The 18,664-nt window shown below is 46.1% G+C and overlaps 1 pseudogene; it reads right to left on the bottom strand.

The window, feature by feature from the left end:
• Positions 1–12,552, bottom strand: LOC131486689 (ribonuclease P protein subunit p20-like; annotated as a pseudogene).
• Between the last annotated feature and the right edge of the window lie 6,112 nt (positions 12,553–18,664).

The raw sequence follows: 18,664 nt of genomic DNA, 5'->3' as shown, positions 1-18,664 counted from the left end.
TCAGTTACTTGGTGTGACCCTGAAGACAGGAGATGGATGGCTGAGTTGTGGATCTGGGTCAGGGGTTCTTGTGAAACACTCGTTCCAGCTCCTCTACAAGCTCCCCAGGGGGCATACTGGCAGCCACCTGCAAGGACTGGAGGCTGTCCACCTGCAGTGGTAGGGCAAAGTTGATGGCAGGGTTGATGGCCAGGCTCAAGGGTGAATGCAGACCTCACTGGACCAGTTCTGGCCCCAAGTCCCTCCAGTAGCTTCTGGCAGCGGGCCAGCTGGGCCTTAAGTCAGTCTTAACGTTGACGTAAATGTCACTGGGCCTCCGGGGCAGTCAGTGGGGGAACTGCTTCCGAAGAGTGTGCTCCACCAGGTCCAGTTCTGTCTCAAGGGTCCCATGGGGCGCTCAGTTTCCTGCCGTGCTGGGTGCCTCTCTCCAGTCCACGTGCCTTGTCCTCCACATTCACGCAGCCTACTCACCCCTTCCCACAACTGGCCACTCAGCGTGGTGTGCATGACCCCGGGACCCCAGGAGGGGAAAAGAAGGAAAGAAAGCACGTGATGGGAAGCCCTGGGCTCTAGAGCCAGCTGCCGGGATTGTGCACGAATTGGATGGATTCTTAAGAAATGCAAATATAGAAGACCTCTCTCTGTAGCTAATGTTCCATTCTTTCCTAGTCTTAGGAGCATACAACTACTGAGGATATTTAAAATGAACAGAATTTTGGACATTTCACATGGCTTTATCAGTGTCACTCTACCGCCACCTCTCCTTGCGTCAGAAAACACAATCTCGTGAGGTGGACACCACTAGCCAAGCCATCAAAGTCACCAACATCCTGTGCTTTGATGCGATGCATTGAGAAAAACACAATCTTGAGTTTGTACATCAAGTACGTCCCGCATAACTGGAATCGATTAATGAGTGAACATTCAAACCCAAATTGGGGGTATTCTGAAAAACACTGGCCTACACTTTTCAAAAACATCAACATCATGAATGAAAATGAAAATGTGAAAAACAGTCTCAGGTTAGAGAGGGCTAAAGTGATTGCAGTTAAGTGCAAAGTGTGTCAACAGATAAGAAGCTGCCAGAAAAATAAATTGCTATAAAGGGCATTATTGAGATAAATTAGAAAAATTTTAATATGGACTATGTATTAATAATATTGTTAATTATATTGTATTAAAGCCAAGTTTTCTAATTAAAGCCAACTGTTTTGCGGTTATATAAGAAAATATCACTGTATTTATACACTAGTTAGGGGCTAAAGGAGCATGACACCTAAAAATGTGCCAAATGTTGATGATTTTGAATCCAAATGAAGAGTACCAGGCTGTTCAATTTACAACTCATGGACTTCATCAGGTCTGAAATTCTTCAAACATACAATCGTAACAACAACAAAAAAGCTATTTAGCATTAGAAATTTTCTGATTTTTAAAAATGAAATAAATGAACCAACAATACTCATCAACTTTTTTTAGACCCATTCATGTTTTCTTTCTGTAACTTTCTGTGGATCATTGTAGACTCAGATTGAACACCCTCCTACATTCTACAATCATTACTCTCCTTTCTGAGCTCAAATTGTGACAACTTTGGTCAGTGGTTTCCCTTTTAGGTCAGCTGCTGTGTTCATCTGACATGACCTCATTAATTTTAAGACATTTTCTTGCATTGTAGAATGAAAAACTTCCTAGAACTTACAAAAAAAAAAGTTGGTCTTATAAAAATCTGCCTTATCCAAATGTGAAATCAGCTATTTTTCCAACAAGTTTTTCAGTGTGAAAATGGTTTTAGAGACCATAATCTCTATGGAGTCACATAGAGATTAATCTCTGTGGAGCACATTGTCATCTGCAGAATCTGAAGAAATAGCACATATCTCACTCAGTTGCTATAAATACTAAATGAGGTAATTTATATATAAAGTAGTGAGCAGTGTCTGAATTTTAGTGAATACTCAACATCTGCTTTCCCTTCCCCTTTCCTTTTTCCTCCTCGCACTTCTTCTTTCACTAGAATAGAAGAATTCAGGGAACCCTTGAAGACAAGTGTGTCCATCAAGGAAAGAGAAATATACAAATCCTACTGATGGGTCCAACAAAATGAGAACTGGTTGTTGACCATTGGGTGTATGAAGGTGGAAGTTACCGGTAAACTCTGATGATGCCCCTCCGTAAACTGAGGGGGACTGAAGCCTGACTGGAGCTGTTCAAAGAGACAACTGTAGAAGAGGAAACGGAGACACCAAATACAGACAAATAGGAGCAAAGGAATGAAGTGTAAATGACTCGAGAAGTTATTTCTTTTACGACAGGAAAAATCACAGTCTTGTATGCTGGAGGTAATGACCCAATAAGAGCATGCAAAATCAATGATTCTGGGAAAAGGGGGAAATGGCTAAAGTGATATTCTTGAGAAGGCAAGTGGGGGTGGCTTTAGCAGAAAGGAAGTAAGGTTCACTTGTATTAATGGGTAGCTTGGAAGAGGATGTGTGGCAGATGGTGGGGTGTTAGACCGCCATCTTGTGGTAATTCATGGAAGTTCTCTTTAAGCAGGAAACGAATAGAAAATGGGTGAACAACCTGAATCTCCCTCTAGTTGGGCTGGAATGTCTCTTAGGGTATAGCCTAAATGCTATTTAGTCTGCAATCATCTCCCTAATCGTGTTGCAGGTGCCCTGTGGAAGCCCCATTGTTACATTGTGCCCAGACGCCTCTGATCAAGAATATTAAGTGTTGCCACTAGAACTGCTTGCTGATACTCCCAAGTCCCTGGCCACCAGGCTGCTTATCCAAAGTCAAGGAACAGCGCATATAATTGGTAGAGTCTGTGTCTGGTGCCTGTGTCCTAGCTATAAATGAGGCTGGGAGCCCCTGTAGTCAGCATTTTCAACACCTTCAATATTGGGAGACTGGCTTTGCCTTGGAGAGTGGGAACATGCTCCAAATATTTTTTAAAAGGCTTTTAAATTTTGAGTATCCATGACAGAATGGCAAACACAAAAGAGAGTAAACCTTCCCGCAATACATACCATCAAGTATGGATTATTTTGAAACAAATTCCAGATACCGTATCATAGTACCTGCAGATACTTCATTACGTATCTGTAAAAGATGACTTTTGAAAATATACCCAATGCAATTAACATGGATAAAATAATTAATAATCTCTTGCTGTTACAGAACATCCTGTCAGGGTTTAATCTGCCTGTAAGCACCTCTTTACGGTTGATTTGTTTGAATCAAAATTCAAACAAGATTTCTCACTCGTGTTGTTATCTTCATTCAAATTATTTGTTGAAAAAAATTGTCCAATAGACGTTCCCACATTCTGGATTTGTGTAACCTGTTTTTCTGAAGCCTATGTGTTGTTTAACCTGTTTTTCTGCAATTTGTATTTCCTGCAAACTTGCAATTAGATGGAGAATCTTAATCAGGATCGGGTTTAATTCTATAGCAAGAACACTGCCTGACTGTGGTTGTGAACTTCCTAGTGCATCTCATTAGGGTACACATAAAGTGTGACCATCTCTATTTTTGTGATGGTCAGTACTGATCTGTGGGTCCTGACTTTTCATCAGACTTTTCCAACCATTACAAAGTTCCCTGCTGGCTATTCACCTATCAGTTTTAGGAGCCACTGATGACATTTGCTGGAGTGCCTTAACAATTGGTGTTTTGTTTTGTTTTGTTTAGATTGATAGGCTTTATTTTTTAGAGTATTCTTGGGAGTCTAAGAATTCCCAGGTAATGCTGATGATGCTATCTGAGGGACCAACCTTTGCAAAGCACTGCTCCAAATCAAAGTCTGTGTCCACTGTCAGCAGCACCTTCTGGCCTCATGGTGAGCTGGACCATCCATGCTGTTTCCTTCAAAACCATGCTCCAGAGAGGTGCCGTCCAACAGCCATAGAACACAAACCAATGTGTGTGATATTCTAATTCTGTTATTCCTTCTGCATTCACCAGCTAGAATTCTCCTCTAGAGAACTGTCCCATAATACTTATTTGGCGAGACAGCATTAATTAGGGCAGGAAAAGCAGAATCAATTCTTAACTCTTTCCCTTTACTTAGCAGCTTTCAGAACAATGAGTTGGTTAGCAAAGATCTTTATATTTGTGGTATCATTATGAACCCTTGGGTTTTGTCATCTTCGAAAAGTTTCTGTCCATTGAGTTCTTGGTCAGTGGGACTCCCTTCATGTTAGCTTCTGAGCCCTTTGACACGATTCCACTATTCTTTGACAACTTCCTTTCCTTCAGCTTCAAAAAGGTCTTCCAGGTTTATCTTGTTAATTCCCTTTCTCAGACCTGCAATCAACCATTTCTTCAAGGGCAATGGTTTCTTCCACTGGGAAATTATCTTAAGAGATCATAACCTGGGTTAGTCATTGTTTCTGGGTTTTTTCCAGCCTGGACATGAAAAATATGTGTGATCTGAAAACATGCATTTGCACTTTATTTTTCCTAAGGGTAAAATTCATCATGAGTTCACACTGATCTTTTCCAATGCAAATTTCAGATTACATGGTTTTTATTTAATGTCTTTGTTTTTATCTGTAATTCTTCCCTCTTACAGTGACAATCTTGGATCCTAATGACATTAGTATAATTATTTAGATTGCTAACATAATTGTTTACTTAACTGCCTAATCATGTATAAGTGTGTGTATATGTATATAGCAACTTCAGAACAACAATGTTGATAGCATTACTAATAACGTTATCACTGAAAATTTTATAAACTGTTATTGCAATTCTATTTATTTTTATCCTCGGGGTATATCATGCTAAAGCCATATAATAAACTGCTGTGCTTTAAAGTCAGTTGCAGTAATTTTTCTCTGCATGGTTCAGCTGTCAGCAAACAGTTTGGTTTTGTTCAACTCCCATCTGCAGTGACTTGGTTCAGAAACATGGAGATTCTCCTCTGCAAGGACCCAGGCAGCCTCACTGTACATTTGCTGGGACCAGCTCAGAGATGCTGCTGGGACGAGTGGCTCTTAGCCCCGCTATCTCCACCCCATCCACAGTAAAGGACACGTAATCAGAACACAAGATGCAGACAGCCAAGAGGGTAGGTCAAGGCTCTCCACCAAGCTGTACCTCAGGAAGAAAGAGCCTGGGGCTCAGCAAGAAATCTTTTTTTTTTCCTTTTTAAAAATTTTTTTTAAATGTTTATTTATTTTTGAGGGGAGGGGGAGGGGCAGAGAGAGAGAGGGAGACACAGAATCTGAAGCAGTCTCCAGGCTCCCAGCTGTCAGCACAGAGCCCGATGTGGAGCTCCAACTCACAAACAATGAGATCATGACCTGAGCTGAAGTCAGATGCTCAACCGACTGAGCCACCCAGGTGCCCTGAAGTCAGATGCTCAACCAACTGAGCCACCCAGGTGCCCTGAAGTCAGATGCTCAACCGACTGAGCCACCCAGGTGCCCTTCCCCAGGTGCCCTTCCTTTTCTTTTCTTTTCTTTTTTTTTTTTTTAAAGATTTTATTTTTGGGGCGCCTGGGTGGCGTAGTCGGTTAAGCGTCCGACTTCAGCCAGGTCACGATCTCGCGGTCCGTGAGTAGTTCGAGCCCCGCGTCAGGCTCTGGGCTGATGGCTCAGAGCCTGGAGCCTGTTTCCGATTCTGTGTCTCCCTCTCTCTCTGCCCCTCCCCCATTCATGCTCTGTCTCTCTCTGTCTCAAAAATAAATAAGACGTTAAAAAAAATTTTTTTAAATAAAAAACAAAATAAATAAACTTTTAAGAAATGTTATAAGGAATGAAACTTATTTAGGGGTTCAACCCAGAATCACCATCAGCTTTAATTCAGGGTGAGAAAAGCCTTAAGACCCCTATCTGGAATTTGGGCCCCCTGGACCACCCCTGACTGAACTACATATGAGCCCCCCAGACTGAAAGTCCCCCAGACCTCTCAGCCTATCTGACACTTAGCTGATGTAATCTTGGTTAAATTACTTTGTTCCTTTCCTCCCTGTCACATTCATAGATGTTTACAGAAAGGAAGTTCAAGGAGATTAAGTCACTTGCCCAAGGTCACAGAGCCACTGAGTGCAAACCTATATCCCAAATGCAGTTCTGGCAAACTCTTCCTATTTATTTCCTTTTTCATTATTGCCTCTTCCTCTCTCACAAGCAGCATGCTTTTCTCAAGCAACATGATCTCCCTTGTTCTTATTTTTAAAAACAGACAGCGAGGAGATCCAACATGGCAGAGAAGTAGGGGGGCCCAAAGTTCCCTTGTCCCTCAAAAACAGCCGTGTTGAAGCCAAAGGACTTTGAATTCCAAGAGTCCGGGCTGCAGAGTGACAGAGACGTCTCCAGGGACCCACCGGGACAACCTGGTGGGCCATAGGTGCGTGATGGCGAACTGGGAGAGATAAACCAAGTCGAGTAGGCACAGTGGGGAGGGATCCCCTTCTGCAGAGAGACAAAGGGAAGAGAAAGAGAAGCTGTAAAAATGCAGGACTGAATCTGGACAAGAGAAAAACCACGGACCAGGATGGAGAAAGATCCAATCTCTAACTGCGGGGCTTTCTCTGGACTGGGGCTGACTTCCCAGTTCTCATACCTGGGGAGGAGGGGAGCCAGCCCATGGCTCATTAACTAGCTCAGAAGCACAGTCCGCAATGGGAGAAAGCGATCCACTCCCTGAAGTGCTGTGGGAAGAAGGTATATAACCGTTCAAAGGACAAAGACCGTCTGCGCCCACCAGCCAGAGGTCATATAACGGCTGCACACAGCAGCGCTTCCCCGAAACCTGGGCGCACGTTGTGGGACCCTTTAAGACATTGGGGTTTAAATCCCAGCCAAGCGCCAGGGAGGAGTGGGAGTCGACGGAGCGGGACAGGCCGCTTCCTTCGCACCTGCGGTACAGACTGGTTTGGGACACCCGGTGGGTGGAGGAGAGACTGGGGTGTCGCCATTCTTCTCCCCATCACCAACAAGGTGGGGCCTCAGGGAAAGGTCAGCGGGCCCACAGTGGAGGCGGGCCCGCCCACACCAAGCCACGCCCCTCCGCACCTGGTAACTGCGGATCCGCCAGAGCCAGAGAGGGACTGACGCTGACCAACCAGAGGGTCCGTCCCTCCTCCAGCCCAGCGCTGCCACCGCTTCCTACCAGTTTTGCATTTCCTGATTTAATTCTTGAATAATTCTTATTATATGTATATATTTCTTTTTCTTCCTTTTCTCCTTATTTCTTCCCTCCTCTGGTCTGGTTATTCTGGTTGTTGGTTTGTTTGTGTTGGGGTTGTTTGTTTTTTGTGGGTTTTTTGTTTGTTTGTTTTATTTTCCAGGGCTACTTCAATGAACAAATCAAAGCACATCTGGTGGAGGATCCAAAACATCATTAAGAGTAGGGAGATAAAGCACCCAGAGTTACAACAACAGAGAGCAAGTAACACACTCCAAAAAACACCTCCTGAAGGGCCAGGCCGTGGATAGTATATGAGCCCTCTTTAACATAGTAGTGCTCACAGGTGCAGGACACATAACAAGCTTTTAAAACACATAAGGCACAGAAAACTAGTCAAAATGATGAAACAGAAGAATTCTCCTCAAAAGAAATTCCAGGAAGAAATGCCAGCTAAAGAATTGATAAAAACAGATATAAACAATAAAACTGATCAAGAATTTAGAATAATAGTCATAAGATTAATCGCTGGGCTCAAAAAAAAGCATAGAAGACAGCAGAGAATCGTAAATGAGATGCAAAATAAACTAGAGGCAGTGACAGTGAGGACTGAAGAGGCAGAGGGGAGAATAAGTGAAATAGAAGGTAAAATTATGGGAAAAGATGAAGCTAAGAAAAAGAGAGAAAAAAAATTCTAGACCACGAAGGGAGAATTAAAGAACTAAGTGATTCGATGAAATGTAATAATATCTGTATCATAGGAGTTCCAGAAGAAGAAGAGAGAGAAAGGGGTAGACGGTGTACCTGAAAAAATCATAGCTGAGAACTTCTTCAATCTGGGGAAGGAAACAGACATTGAAATCCAGGAGGCACAGAGAACTCCCTTCAGATGTAACAGGAATCGATCTTCTGCATGATATATCATAGTGCAACTGGCAAAATACAAAGATAAAGAGGGAATTCTGAAAGCAGCTAGGGACAAACGGGTCTTAACTTACAAGGGTAGACACATAAAGGTAGGAGCAGATCTATCTACTGAAACTTGGAAGCCAGAAGGGAGTGGCAGGAAATCTTCAATGTGCTGAATAGGAAAAATATGCAGCCAAGAATCCTTTATCCAGCAAGTCTGTCATTCAGAATAGAAGGAGAGATAAAGGTTTTCTTAGACAAACAAAACCTGAAGGAGTTCATCACCACTAAACCAGCCCTAAAAGAGATCCTAAGGGGGGACTCTGTGAGTGGAATGTTGCAAAGACTACAAAGGACCAGAGACATCACTACAAGCATGAAACCTACAGATAACACAATGACTCTAAATCCATATCTTTCAATAATAACACTGAATGTAAATGGACTAAATGCTCCAACCAAAAGACATAGGGTATCAGAATGGATAAAAAAAAAAAACAAGACCCATCTATTTGCCATCTACAAGAGACTCATTTTAGACCTGAGGACACCTTCAGATTGAAAGTGAGGGGATGGAGAACGATCTATCATGCTACTGGAAGTCAAAAGAAAGCTGGAGTAGCCATACTTATAGCAGACGAACTAGACTTTAAACTAAAGGCTGTAACAAGAGATAAAGAAGGGCATTCTATAATAATTACAGGGTTTATCCATCAGGAAGAGCTAACAATTATAAATGTTTATGCACCCAACTCGAAGCACCCAAATATATAAAACAATTAATCACAAACATAAGCAATCTTATTGATAAGAATGTGGTAATTGCAGGGGACTTTAATACATTACTTACAGCAAGGGACAGGTCATCTAGGCAGAAAATCATAAAGAAACAATAGCCTTGAATGATACACTGAACCAGATGGACTTGACCGATATATTCAGAACTTTTCATCCTAAAGCAGCAGAATACACATTCTTCTCGAGCGCACATGGAACATTCTCCAAGATAGATCACATAGTGGGTCACAAAACAGCCCTCGATAAATAGAAAAGAATTGAGATCATACCATGCACATTTTCAGGTCACAATGCTATGAAACTTGAAATCAACCACAGGAAAAAGTCTGGAAAACCTCCAAATGCATGGAGGTTAAAAAACAGCCTAATAAAGAATGAATGAGTTAATCAGGACATTAAAGAAGAAATTAAAAAATACATGGAAACAAATGAAAATGAAAACACAGCAGTCCAAACCCCTTGGGATGCAGCAAAGGCAGTCCTAAGAGGAAAATACACTGCATCCAGGCCTATCTCAAGAAACAAGAAAAATCATAAATACAAAATCTAACAGCACACCTGAAAAAACTAGAAGCAGAACAGCAAAGAAACCCCAAGGCCAGCAGAAGAAGAGAAATAATAAAGATCAGAGCAGAAATAAATAATATAGAAAAAAAACCCAGTAAAATAGATCAATGAAACTAAGAGCTGGTTTTTTGAAAAAAATAAACAAAATTGATAACCCCCTAGCCAGACTTCTCAAAAAGAAAAGAGAGAGAACCCAAATAGATAAAATCACAAATGAAAATGGACTTATCACAACAGATCCCTCAGAAATACAAACAATTATCAGAGAATACTATGAAAAATTATATGCCAACAAACTGGACAACCTGGAAGAAATGGACAAATTCCTAGCATTTTCTTTCTTCCTCTGTGGTGTTATTTAAGAGCATTTTGCGTCTTTCTTCCTTTCTCCCCACCTTCCTCTCTCCTTCTCTCCCTCCCTCCATTCCTGTATCCCCTTCCCAACTATGCATTGAGACACAGGTACAGTGTGAAATTAGACCCCTACATGCAGGGCCAATATCCAGCCAGTAAACTCAGGAAGGCCATTTGCAGCCAGTGTGGGTTCTGATGGGCTGGGACTGCATCATGCAGGGTGTTAAATATTTGGACTATTTCCTCTGCTTATCCACAAGGGTAACTGTATGGGTGTCCCCTAGAGTGCTCTACTGGAATATGCTGGGCCCTGAGGCTGTGAGGCAGGGCTGGGCGTGGCCTGAGCCTGGGACCTGTAGTCAAAAGGCAGGGACTTAGATGCAGCCCTGCTACAATCTACCTTTTGTGTGACCTTGTGCACACCACTTTCTCTGGGAATCAGTTTCTCTGTGGGTAAAGTGAAAGTGTGTAAGGCCTGTACCATTTTTGTAAAAGAAAAAACTGTGTGTAAATGTGCCTGGTGCACACACAGAAACATGTGTGAAAGGAGATACACCCACCAGTTCACAGTGGGAATGTCTGGGGAGGAGAACTGGCTGAAGAAGGTCTTTTTAACTTGAATCTTTTTACTCGTTTAATTTTTCGTAACAAGCATTTGTTGTAATTTTTTTAAATGTTTATTTATTTTTGAAAGAGAGACAGAGTGTGAGCAGGGGAGGGACAGAGAGAGAGAGAGAGAGAGAGAGAGAGAGAGAGAGAGAGAGAGAGATCTGAGGCAAGCTCCAAGCTGTCAGCACTGAGCCTGACGCAGAGCTCAAACTTGTGAACCGTGAGATCATGACTTGAGCTGAAGTCAGATGCTTAACCCACTTAACCAACTGAGCCACCCAGGCACAGCCATTTGTTGTAATTTTTGAAGTTAATAGCAAAGAAAGTCCTATTTGTTCCTGTTTTGCAGGAAATCACACTTCTTATCCGAGGTCACAGGGCCTTGGCATCTAACCCAAGGCTGTCCTGCCTATATGTTCTGTATGCTGCCTCTAAACAATTAAGGGATGTGAGTTCTGGGCACCTTCTGACCCCCTAATCCCTGGGCCTCAGCAAATGCTGCCCACGGCTGGTAACAAAACATCTGCAAAGTCTTCCTTGCCCTCCTCCTGCCTGCATCTGACCCCCATAGCAAATGCTTATCCACAGCCCAGCGTTTATCTTCTCTTGTGTCCACTGCTATAAAATGCCCAAACCTTCCCCAGGTCCTGGGAAAGAGCTATCACCAAACATGATGAATTTCCAAACTCTTTTGGATTTACAATGACACGAGGTGTTTGTTCTTAAGTCACACGCCCAAAGGACTGAGTGGGATGTGGGAAAGCAGCATGATTACTTGTCCTTGTCATAGGAAGACACACCAACAGGGGAACAAGGCATTACTGTCTCCCCAAGATAACAGTCTTCTCTCTAGCAAATAATCCACCCCAAATTACCTTATGAGAAATCAATTACACTTTTTAATAACAGAATGCCAAAATAGAGAGTGGAAGGAACCACATGTAGGTAGAAAGAGCACTAGACTTTGGACTCAGACCAACCTGGGTGCAAATCCAAACCCTGAACAAGTCACTTAACCCACTTTACTAAATGGACACCTTATTTTGTGCCAGGCACTCTGCTGGGCATTTTACACTAACAGCTCAAGCCTGAAGAGGTTTGTATTGTTCTCAACGTGTAACAAATGAGAGAAGTGGGACTCTGGGAAGAAAGCCATAATGTGGGAGGGCTCAGCTGATGAAATTGTTAGGGCCCAGATTCCAACTCATATCGGGAAGTCAAGGCCAGCAGCCATTCCTCTGGCTGGTGCCCCCTCTCCCACACATGATGCAGGAGGTGGGGCAGGGGGGGGTAAATTTGCTCCAAGCACACTGTGGAAACCAAGTCTAACCAGGAGTGCTACCACTGGGTTAAGCGCTCCCCAAATCCAGACCCTGACTTTGAATCGGAAGGCAGGCACAGATCAGTGGATGGAAACTGTGCTTTGGCATTCGATGCACCTAGATTTCTATGTTGGCTCCACTGCATACTGAACTGTAACCCTGGTACTTTACCTGACTTCTCTGGGCCTCAGATTCTTCAAATGTAAAAGGCAACTGGTGACAGGTTAAACTAGGATTATACAACATCTCGGCCAGAGTCACATTTAGAAGAGCTGCTGATCTTAGGGAGAGGAGATGGAGACCTCCAAATTGGAAAAGAAGGATGAAAGTTCTTGGACCCTGGACTATTCAGAAGCAGCCTTTAGAAGTTCAGTCCTGCCCATACACCAGGGCTCTGAGGCAATGATGCAGTGCCCCGCACCCCCCACCCCCCCTCACTTCTTAGAGCTACTGAGAGCCTGCCCCAGCCAGAAAGGAGCTCCTTTCTGGAATATCTGCCAAAGGCCCACAAGGCAATCAGCCTGCAGTAAATGTGACCTCCCAGCCACAGTGCCTCACACACGAGCTGCCTGGTCAATGGGCAAAAGACCCAATTTTCCAGGCTTTGCCCCTAACCCACTTCCTCATTCAGTGCAGTAGCAGTAGCAGGATCCTACCTGCACCCCGTGGCCAGAAGCCAGTGAGAGACTACAATAGTGGGTGCTCAATAGATTTGATTTGCTTCACAGAGGTCAACTGGGAAGGCCCTGGGGCAGCCTGCTCTCCACCATCCTGGTCCACCTGTCCCTGGGCCTAGCGCAAAGCCTAGAATCTGCCGAGTTTCACTCCCCTTGGTGCTTCTGATCAGGAACATGCTTTCCTCTGAACATGTCAAGGGGGGCGGCCTGAGAGGGGACTACTCACTGGGGAGGGGCCTGAGTCTTGCTGAGTCACTGTCCCGTGATTGGACATACTTCGGCTCCCGGGGCCATGTAGTTTGCTGAAGGGCTGCAGGCTGCCAAGGTAAAGCTCTCCAGCCTCTGCCCCTGCCTCAGGCCCTGCTTTTGAGGCGGGAGGGGGTGGGGAATGGCGGCCCGGAGCACAGGGCCGCAAGCAGGCTCTGGCCTTGGGCTTGCCTGGAGCTCTGTGGGGTGGGGGGTGGGAACTTGCGCAACCTGGAGCCTGGGGCCTCTGCACCACGGAAGCAGCGAGAACCTCACCCCAGACCACGTGCACGTGGGGCGTAGCGGGAGGGCGGCGGGAGACACGTGTCCGAGCTCACTGCTCACGGGCTGGGCTCGGCTGCACCGACACCTGACATCTGGGCAGCCACCGTCAATATCCCGCTCTCCTTCCTCCCCAGACTCCACGGCGCGTTCTCCGTCCGCTGCCGGGACGTCGAGTGGTACAGCCTGGGCCCAGGAGCGTGTGGCGCACCTACTCGGGGAGGGCTCCGAGCCCGTCCCCCTTCTTCCAGCCCGCCATCCCGCAGCACCTGCTGACCCTGCGCGCGCAGGTGACCGAGGCCGAGAGGACAAGCCTCTGACAGGGACGCCGTGCCGAGGCCCGCGCGCGCGCGTACTCACCCCCGAGGACGCCGAGAGGCGGGAGCCGCGCGGCCGCGCGGCCCGCGGGTAGAGCGACGTCACATGCGCCGCCTCTGCCGCGTTTGCCCACGCGGTCGGGGCAGGCGCAGAGCCGGCACCTGCGCGAGTATCGCGGCCTCCGGGAGGCGCGGCTTCGGCCGGTCGGGCCTGCACCTGCCCGCGCTTCTCCGCCACCCCCCCCCCCCCCCCGTGCCACTCGCGGCCACCACGCGGGCCACGCGCTCCCTGGCTGCTTGAGGCGCCGGGCGGCCGCCGAGCCAACTGACGCCTGGGGGCGACTTCCAGGAGGGCGAGGCCGCATGCAGGGGGGCGGGGACGCACCCCGAACCCGCTCCCCCGCGACACCTCTTGCCCCGGCCAACCCGGCCCAGCGAGCTGAAGACGGGCCCGTTCCCCCCCCCCCCCCACGCCCCCCCCCCCCCACCACGAGTGCTGGCTCTTCCCGGGCTGTCGGGCCTGCGCCCCGCCGCCAGCAGCACAGCCTGGGGTGCCTGGCCATACCCCCTTCGTCCCCGTTGTGCCTTGCAGGCCTCCCTGCCCGCCACTTCGGACATCCTCTTCGGAGACCTCTGCAGTCCTGAACCCAAACCGGCTCACCAGGGCCAAGGCCTGCACCTGCTACTTCCACCCACGGGCGCTGTTTGGTGACCTCAAGGTGGTCAGCAGCGGCTCAGAGCTGTCTGCTTTGGGGGTGTCTTCAGCTGCTATGCGGGACACCCCTTGGTGGGCCTTGTGAGGGACCAGAGCCCTGGGCCCCTGAGGGACTGTCCAGGACAGCCCACGGACCACCCCGTGAAGTGCCTCACAGGGTACGGCGAACTTGGGGGTTGCCTCAGCCATGACTGCCAATCCTCTACTGCCTCAGGACTGGGCCCCTCTTGGGCCAGCAGCGGACAGCTGTGCGGATCCCCCCATTTCTTCCCAGGCCCCCCTTGCATGACAGCAGCAACACCCACAGGCCTGTCCTGGTTGAGTCCAGTGGTCAGCAATCAGGGTGAGGCTGCAAAACCAGTAACAGGCCAGCATCAGTGACCCATCCCTGCCGGTCAAGCTCTTGAGCTGGCCCGGCTCCTGGGTGGGCACCATTGTGGCTGTGGTGGCTCTTGCTCTGGGCAGAAGCTATGGCTTCAGTTGCTTCGAGAAAGGGGGCTACAGGAGACCGTGGGGAGGCATCCTGACAGAGGAACAGAGGGCCTATGGGGTCACCCAAGCGACTGCAGAGCCCAGCTCAGTCTGAATACAGAGATGATGACAAGAATTCTGTCCAAACTTAAAGATAACCGAACAGGACTGCTGACTCATTACTAATTAAGGCTTTAGCCCCCTCTCTTCCTTCTACCACCTAGATAAAAAGTTACCCAAACATAGAATTGGCTGCACTTTCAGAAGGTACCAGTGTAGAAGTAAACCATGCTTCCTCAGACCCTCCTCCAAATTACCCAACATAGACTCAAGACCTGTCAATCCCTTGCCCTGATACCCTCCTGCTGAGAAGCCCCACCCTTCTGTGGGGCAGGTTCACATGTTGCCCAGCCTCTCTTTTGCAAGGAGCCAATAAGCCCAATTTTGTTCAAATACAGGTGTGTTCCTGATGGACTTTGGTAGGAAGGAATCAACAGGGAAGGTAGAATTGGTCTTGACCCTAGGACATACAATATAATTGAGGTTGGAATTTTTTCCCTAATTGTTATAAAATTCAATCTGTTTTCCCAGAATCATTGTCTTGTACCCAAGGACCCAAAAGTTCTCTCTCACGCTTCATCTAAAAGGTTGTTTTGTTTTTTTCCAAATAGGGCCTGACCTATTTGTGGATCATGAAATAAATTAGGTTATGATCAGCATTTTAAAAAATGAAATAGAATAAAAAATACAGTGCATTCCATGAAATAAATACAGGAGTTGCTTTTGGGAAATTTTGTTTTAGTTACGAAGTTGAAAATTGCCCATATCCAATCATTTTTGACTCACAAAAAAATGGCAGTTTTTTAGTATTTAAACTAAAATATGTGGGGGCGCCCAGGTGGCTCAGTCAGTTAAATGTCTGACTTTGGCTCAGGTCATGATCTCACAGTTCGTGAGTTTGAGCCCCACATTGAGCTCTGTGCTGACAGTTCAGAGCCTGGAGTCTGTTTTGGATTCTGTATCTCCCTCTCTGCTCCTCTCCCTGCCGCCCCCCACTCACACTCTGTCTCTCTCTCTCTCCCTCTCAAAAATGAGTAAACGGTAAAAAAAAAAATTACAAAAATAAAAAATAAACCAAAATATGCGTATCAGTATACAGGGTCACAATGTAAAAGACATTTCAAACTGTGAGCACAGTCAAAAGAGTTGAAAGCCACTGTTTTTAATGCTTGTTCCGTGGAGCTTAGCTTTGGAAAACTTACATGTATCCCCCAAATCTATCTCACTCCCAACCATCCCTAATGGACAGCCTTCCCTTCGGAGTTCCTGTTTGGCTCAGGTATGCCAGAGAAAATTGCCGTTCTGTAACCCAAGACAGCAATCTCTTAGGGATGCAGTTCAATTTTATAATGTTCTTGGACCACAGGCCTTATCACAATGAGTCTCTGTCACAAGAACAAACTGAGGGTGTCCCATTAAACCCACAACCTTAGAACCACAGGGCATGCAGAAATCTAGTTCAAATGGCTCCTTGGGATGTGAATTTTTATAGCCAATTCTGAAGGCACATGGAGAGACTCCCGGTGCTGGTAGTCGGGAAGTATGGCCTCACCCGGTTGGCAAGACCCCACTTCCCTGACTTGGGTAACCCTAAGAGAGTCATTTTACTTCTTGGTATTTCAACTGCTCAAGCTACAAATGGAAAGCTATCTGGATACTGATGAGATAGTATTGGTGTAGACCCCAAATCCTAAGAGGAAGAATCAACTAAAATCCAAATAACACTGGGGATTTTAAGATCATCTCTCCTGCTGGCCTGGTGTGTGCACATTGGAGGTGACAGCTAAGGACTGACTTACTCTTGCCTCTCCTGTGCCTTCTCTGGACTTGTGATCACTACCATTTTTAGAGATTTTCTCTATGTGAAAAGTACCTTTCTAATAGCATTTCACTTTATCTTCACAAACCCTAAGGTCGTAAGTAATTCTCATATGAGGAGACTGGGACTCAGAGAGGTTAAGTGACTTGCCCAAAGTCCTGTGACTCCAATACCTCAAATGCTAATGCCCTGTACCTACTGAGTATTTAGACTTTACCCTTTGTAACGGCTATTTCATTTAATTCCTTGAAAAATGATTTTAGGTAAGCACTGGGAATATCCCTATTTTACTGGAGAGGAAACTGAGGCTCAGAGAAGTTAAGTAGATTTTATAGGACACTGCAGCTGAGTATAGCAGTAAAGCTACGGGCTTGGTCTGGTTCAAATATCAGCTCCTAGTAATTCCTCTGTGCCTCAGTTTGGTCCTCCATAAAATGGAGTTAGCACATTAAATTCCCATGTTACTTGAAAAGTCTAAATGAGCTAGTGAATACAAAGCATTATGGAATAGCCCAGGCTTTCTAAATTTAAATCTATGACACTGGGGTACCTGGGTGGCTCAGTTAAGTGTCTGACTCTTGATTTTGGCTCAGGTCATGGTCCCACAGTTCGTGAGTTGGAGCCCTCCATTGGGCTCTGTGCTGACAGCAAGGAACCTGCTTGGGATTCTCTCTCTCTCTCTCTCTCTCTCTCTCTCTGCCCCTCCCCCACTCATGCACATGCACATGCTCTCTCAAAACAAACAAATCAGTCAATCAATCAATCAATCTATGGCACGAACACTATGGGGTCTGATTTGCCACCGCTTTAAAAGTGGAGCCCCAGAACCAAATCAGACAGACATGAGTTCAAGTCCCACTGCTCCTGCTTGTGACCATGGCCAAATTGTCTCACCTCTCTGAGAACTAATCCTATCTATAAAATGGGGATCATTCTGAAACTGATATCATAAATTGTTATATGGATTAAACAAGATAATGCAAGGAAATCCCTTAGTACAGTCACCCTGGCATGTCACCCTGAGCTGTCACACAACGTGCAGGTAATTCTGATGGTGATGTGCGGAGATGAGCAGGGGTGAGCTGGACACACACTATCACCAGGGCTCACAGCTGAGTTGAACAGACACCCACACAACCGAAATTGCTCATTGTGGAAATGTCATAGAGCTTCCAACAAAACATCATGGGAAAGTGAAAGAGGGACACAAATTCTAAGTGGGAGGGGGCTGGCAAGGCTCCTGGGATGAGACAGGACTCTTGGTCTCAGCCAGGCACATTTTCACATGTGTTCAGTTCCGTGGGCCTGGGAGGATTCAACAGCAACTGAACGCTCCTTTCTGATGTTCTCAATCCATTTCCTCGAATAGGCCTCCCCACCCCCCACTGAGCTCCCAAAGTAAGCCTCTCCACAATGAGGTATGAGCTGGGGAATCAGGGCATAATGGAAGTTTTGGGCCTGAGAGAAAAAAGAAGGGGGGCAGAATAGACCACCCTGTGTGTAGGGTGACCATAGAATTCATCATCCAAATCTGGATTCTTGTTGAGGCTCAGAGGAGGTGCTATTAAGTAATTACACGGGACATGTTTACTTAAACATATGTCATTCCACTTTTACAGGTGACGGTTTGCCATTAGACCCTGACCTATCTTGTCACCCTGATGTCCAGCTAGCCTTTCCCCATGTTATACACCCACTGCTACACACATTGATCCCCACCTCATGTTAATTCCTGGCTGTGCCTTTGCCTGATGAATTCGTACTCATCCATCAAGACTGCGTTCAAATGTCACCTCCCCTGACAATACACTTCTGTTTGTCCCTTCCTCCCGTACCTCACACACTCCTTCAATCTCCCAGGAGGAATCATCTCTTACTCTGCTTAACCTCTTTAGCAGCATGTTACTGTGAGTTTGTCACTTTGCACGAGTTCTTTATCCAAACCGACTATGAGCTCTTTGGATGGGGGGATGGAGAGTGTGCTCACTGTAGTTACTTCCAGAGCTCAGCATCAGCCAGGACACCCAGGTAGGTACTCTACAAATTTGCTGAATGAAAGAAAACGAGAAGTGGTCCTGTGAGGCCCCAAGTGATAAGAGCCACCCATCAAATCCTTTTAAGTTGCCTGCCCCTCTTAGATTCTTAAATGTATTATTTCATTAACAAAGCAGTTTTAAGCCCCTTTTTGACCATTATAAGTGAATAACAATGGGCATGGGATCAAACATGAATAAAGCTCACATTTCACTGTCTCAAAATATCCTAGGCATGTAGGCAAAAAATAAAACTAAAAGGAATGGGTGCAGGGGAGGTGGCAACCTGGTGCAACCACTTGGCGTCCAAGGCCATTTTGGGACTCTGGGTAACAGTGGAGAGGC

The sequence above is a fragment of the Neofelis nebulosa genome, chromosome 10, assembly GCF_028018385.1.
Source record: "Neofelis nebulosa isolate mNeoNeb1 chromosome 10, mNeoNeb1.pri, whole genome shotgun sequence".
Classification (NCBI taxonomy): Eukaryota; Metazoa; Chordata; class Mammalia; order Carnivora; family Felidae; genus Neofelis; species Neofelis nebulosa.
The sequence above is the reverse complement of the archived record's forward strand: the minus strand, read 5'-3'. Positions and strand labels throughout refer to the sequence as shown.